Below are 6,000 nucleotides of genomic sequence, written 5' to 3'. Positions count from 1 at the left end.
AGTTACATATTATTTTATCAGTTATCCTTCCTAACTCAGAAGTTAGAAAGATATTTGATGTTGTCTTCTAATTGTTTTATAGTTCTCCTTTTTATATTTAAGTCTTAATCCAACTGGAATAGATTTTAAGTATACAGTATGATGTAGGGGGTCCAATTTCATATGTATAACCCATTGTCCATGTACTATTTGTTGAAAAATCCAGTCTTCTCATCGATCTGTGGATGTCAGTTCCATAGAGTATCACTTCCATATTTGTGTGGCTCTTTGCCGTTTGTTCCATTGATCTCTATGTCCACCCTTTTACTCAATATTCTTTTCATTTAATTTTTATTTTATTGTGGTAAGAATACTTTATATGAGATCTACCCTCTTAACATCATTATAAGTGCACAATACAGATGGTTATCTACAGTCATAATGTTATACCACAGATATTTAGAATTTACTCATCCTGCATAACTGAAACTTTTGACCTGTTGATTAACAACACCCCATTTGAAAAACACTTTAGAAAGCAAGAATAAAAGCTACCTCCTTAACATAGCAATAATACTTCTCAGGAACCAAGGCTTAACGATGAAAGACTGGCAGCCCCTTCATTTACACCAGATGAGACAAGGACATACCTTATTTATTACAGTTTAAATTGTTCTGAAGGCGCTACATAATGCAACAATTCAATAGCAAGCAGTATGCCACCTGGGAAGGAGGAGGAAATAGTCCCTTGTTTCCATGTGCTACCACTCTATTTATGAAAAAACTACTGAAAACAGTAAGGGAATTCTGTAAGGTGGTCAAATTATAAAAGTTATATGCAAAAATCAACAGTTTCCTCTCTATGGAAATAATTCAGACCACAAAGGAAGATATTCTACTCACAAAAACAATAAGACACTAAATAGCTAGGAATCCCAAGAGTAACTAATAACAAATACCTATTGAGGTGGAGGGATTTTTTTACATTATCAATTAATCCTCAAAGCAAACTATGGTTAGGTAGTATTATTATTATAGTCATTTTTTTTTACATTAATGTTGGGCTTTATTTAGTCATAGCAGTCCACAGTGAATGTGAAATAACAATGAAGCTAAATAACCTCCAGATAAATTAAAAATCTTTCTCATAGAAAGTTTCTATTTTCAAAGAAAGTTTGTCTTTCAAAATAACCAAGTTGCAGGGTTTATAGACCTGCCTATCAGAAGCTTTTGTTCTTTTTTTCTCAGAGTAAACATGTTTACCTCTTATCTGGTAGTCAAGAGTTTCATGGTAAAATTCAACTTTCAGAATAAGACTTACCTTTATTAAACCCTCTTCCTTATAACAGGTGCTTTACATGTGTTACCTCAGTCATCGAATTTACTGTTTGGTAATTCTATTTTTTTAAATGAAAACAATAAAAAAATGTATTAAGACTACATAACAACACCAGTGTGCTCAGCTTAAGAAAGAAAATATATTGAGATTTTGAAAACAAACGTATGGTTTCCAAAGGAGACAGTACAGGGGAGGGATTTATACTCATTTTGCAATGGAAAAAACTGAGCTGTGGAAGGGTTCAACAGCTTCCCAAGGTCATTCATAGAACACAGCAGAGACAGGATTTGAACCAAAGTTCATGATCTCAACTGCGAGGCAAGACTGCCACACTATCTTCTACAAAGAAAACCATAGGACTCTGCTAAGAGATCATAAAAACACTCAATTCAGTGGAGATATGCTTTTAAGAGGATGGCTACATGTCAAGAAGGATGTCAGTTCTTGTCAGATTATATTCAAATTAATGCAAACCCAATAAAATCCTAACAGAATTTTTAATGTAACAATTTTATTGATTTATAATTATTCATATCAGAATTTTTTTCTTAATTTACCAAAGGATTCTAAGTTCTGAAAGTCTAGACATGGAAATTCTGAAAGGAGGAAGGTAATTGTCTTAGCTGATAATAAAATATACTACAAAGCCATAGTTATTAGAATAATGAGAAACTGGAATAGAAACAGACCAGGAGCATGTTTTGTGTTTGCTTTTTCTTTTTATAGCCACACCTGAGGCATACAGAAATTCCTGGGCTGGGGTCGAATCAGAACTGCAGTTGCCACAGTAATGTTGGATCCACAGCCAGATCCGAGCTGGATCTGCAACCTATGCCACAGCTTTAAGCAATTCAGGATCCTTAATTCACTGAGCAAGGCCAGGGATCGAACCTGCATCCTCACAAACACTATGGCAGGTTATTAACCTGCTGAGCCACAAAAGGAACACCTCAAGTTGGAGCATTTTTGCTCCTCAAAGACATCTGATAATGTCTAGAGATATTTTTGATTATTACAACTCAGGGATAGGTCAGGTGTTGGGTGGACAGAGGTCAAGAATGGTGCTAAGTGCAGGACAGCCCCTTCACTCCTACCCTCAACAATAATTTGGCCCCAAATAAAGAATAATCTTGCCCCCAAATGTCAATAGTGCCAACATGGAGAAACTAAAAATTATTTAATAAATTTTAGATAATTAATTAACCATTTGAAAAAAAGAGTCAATACTAACCTCATTTCTTACACCAAATCTGGCAGTGCATACAAATTAAAAACATCTCCACAGCATAGAAACAAAATACAAACCACAACCTGGGCAGTGCAGTCTATATATCAGATGAGAAATTAATATCCCTGATATACAAAGAGTTTTTATAAGTCAACAAAGAAAAGATAAACCACACAGATAAAATAGGCAAAGCACACAGACAGAATGTTCAGAAGTTAAAAATATGTACAAAGTATAATAATGAAAAGTGAAAATTATATATAAAATACAAAACAAAATGTAATAACAGAATATGGTAATGAAGATGCAGATTAAAATATCATTTTGATAAGGAAAAAAACAAAAGTCTGAAATGACTTGAAGACACAGACATTTAAGTCAAATCTCTGGAACTAATCCCGCTCTCTTTTACTGGCAGTAATAAGTATTACCAGCAATGTAAGTCTTCAATCCTCCAATCTCAGGAAAGCTACAAAGGGCACCCACTGAAGGTGTGGTTACATAATGACCAGTCCAAATTTATGTTGCCCAAATGCTGGATAAACAGCATTCTTTTATATAGACTGACCTTATTTGACTGTGTAAATCTATACAAATTCAATCTTCCTGGTGCAATTTTACTAGAGGCAATATCAGGAAATTTTATTAGGTGTAATGATTTATCCAGGCCTCTAGAGTGCCATTTATTTCCCAGTAGAAAAGTAGTTTAGAGTATTTCAGTATTTCACTGTTCACTGATTTCCCCCTAAAGTCCATTAAAAGTTCAAGTTAAAAAAAAAAATCTCTTACGGGACTGCAAATGTCCATACTTAAGAATACTTCTGCAAAGAAGTTCATTCTGTCCTTTTTTCAGATTCCACATGTCAGTGAAAGCATTTGATGTTGGTGTCTCAACTGACTCACAGACATTGAAAAACTTATGGTCTCCAAAGGAGACAGTTTAGGGGGTTGGGGGATGCGCTGGGGTTGTGGGATGGAAATCCTATAAAATTGGATTGTGATGATCATTGTACAACTACAAATGTAATAAATTCATTGAGTAATAATAATAAAAAAGAATACTTCTGAAGAAATGCTATTTGTTCATAACCCTAGTATCTTGAAAGGAGCTATTCTATATGAGTGAAGAAAAAGAATCCTTTTCCAATGGCTGTACCTAAATTAAAATTCATGATTTGGTAGAGCACTTGAATACAATCCTTGTTACTTATCATGGCTGTGGGAATTGTGATTCCCAGGCAGCTTGAGGTCAAGTGAAACCCAAAATCCCAATACAAATTTACTCACTGCTGCCTGGGTCCTCAGACACTATGTCTATGAGGCTTGAGGGGCCCCGTGGGCCAGTATAAAAAAGGCACTCAAATACCACAGATGGGCTGTGTGGACTTGCCACCAAAGCCTATCCTCCAGTCACACATCACATCTTGAAATAGCCCATCCGCGATCACTCTCCATCAGCTCATGTCCCCACCAGTTACAGCTGCTGACTGAAGGGAAAGCAGTTCTCATAAATCTGTTCTTTCTGTCCACAGGGATGTTGCTAAGGCTTGTGGATTGTGTGAAAGAATGACTCAGAAACACAGGCTTTAGGAAAGAAAAGAGGACACTTACTCCTCCTCCCCCTCTTCTCCTTCCTCTTCCTTTTCCTCTTCTTCTTTGCTTTTTATGGCTGCACGCTCAGCATATGGAAGTTCCCAAGCCAGGGGTCAAATCGGAGCTACAGCTGCCAGATCCAAGCTGCGTCTACCACCTACACCACAGCTCACGGCAACGCCAGATCCTTAACCCACTGAGCAGGGCTAAGGATGGGATCCGCATCCTCGTGGATACTAGTCGGCTTCATTTCTGCTGAGCCACCAGAGGACACCTCTTCTTTATTCTTAAAGATGTGCCTATTTGGTGGCAGGAGGAGGGGGTGCAGGGGGTGGAGGGGAGAATTATCAAGTGACGGAAAATCTTAAAATCTTGGAGATCAAACCTTTTTTTGCCACAATTTATTCTTCTTAGAAATTCTAAAATTTTATCATCAGCATCAAACCTTGTTATTTTATCCAAGAAGTGAGAGGTTCAGGCTATTCAAGAAAATAGATATATTGCTGAGGCATCTCACTTGAAGTAGATATCATCACGTGGAATAATGTCATCAGCGGCCCTGAAAATGGGTATCAGAAGCGCTCTAGCATCCTTCACAGGAACACACTTTCCACAGCCACAACTCTCTCGTGTTCAAAATATCACCACTTTTTCCAACACTGTGTCAGTATCAGGAGGCGTTTTGTTGGCCACCTGTTCTTTGTGAATCCAGCCATGCATTAACTGGCCTTCTGGCACCTCTCAGCTGTGTAGTCACAGGCTTTTTGCTGCAAACATAGCTGGTGGTGTCTGTACTGATCCCAGGACACCTTTTGCAGTTTATCTTATGGCTCACAAATCAATTGTTTCCTGAATGGAAGTCCTTCCCCCTGCAACATGGGCTGGCTGTATACGGCTACACACCTATGGCACACACAAGTGACAGCAATTCCATGGAGTGGTATGCTACTGATACTGATGGGGTTCAGGACACGTGACCCAAAAATATGACACCTTGGCATATTGAACTTTTTAAAATGAAGGAATTTGAGAATGGCATGTACAGGAAGGACTTTCTGTCTTTCCCCTGAAGCAGGTCATAACACCATCACATGAGAGGCTCCCTCCCTCTCCCCAGAGGCAGGGACACAGAGAGGACTGTGAATGAATAGGCCTTGAGAAGTTTCCCCCAGTTTGCTACACTTGGCTCATACCCTTTGCCCTATCACATCTTTCTCTGACTTTCCACTCTTCATCAGATCCAGCACAAAACCACTCAAGTTTAACTGTTTCTTCAAACCTTCATTTCCTTAGGAAGGCTCCTATGTCACATAAACCTTACATTAAATAAATTTGTATGCTTTTCTCTTGTTATTCTGCTTTTTATTATAGGGGTCCCAGTCAACAATGTAAAGGATAGAGGAAAAAGATATATTTTTCTTCCCTTACAATACTATGCAAGTCTAACAATTTCATCTGATAAACGAATGTCACCAATAGTTTAATCTGTGCTCTTTCAAAAGTGTCTATCTCTGACCTTGAACCTGGTTTTACAAGCTCCTCTGTGATATTGTGGTACGCACCTGTTCTTGTTACAAGGATGCTTTTAAGGATGGTTTGAGTTCTTGACCTCATCCCCATTAATAAACCTCACACTGGAAGGTATAATGTTTTGCTTGTTTTAAAAATCACCTAATATACTTAACAAAGGTCATTATATTCTGCTTAAAAATGTCATGAGATCATCAAAAACTTTATGCTACTTCTGGAGAAATATTTCTATACTGGAGCCCTGAAGAAAAATGGAAGAAGTGCTGCTGTTCAATTTGTTCCTCTCTGCCTTCCAGTTTCATTTGACTGAGAACTGGTTTCAGGTAATTAT

The sequence above is a fragment of the Sus scrofa genome, chromosome 14 (genome assembly GCF_054392235.1).
Source record: "Sus scrofa isolate SSC_HxYL_T2T_F1_AM1 chromosome 14, Sscrofa_HxYL_maternal_Yorkshire_Landrace_v2.0, whole genome shotgun sequence".
Classification (NCBI taxonomy): domain Eukaryota; kingdom Metazoa; phylum Chordata; class Mammalia; order Artiodactyla; family Suidae; genus Sus; species Sus scrofa.
Note: the sequence above shows the minus strand (reverse complement) of the source record.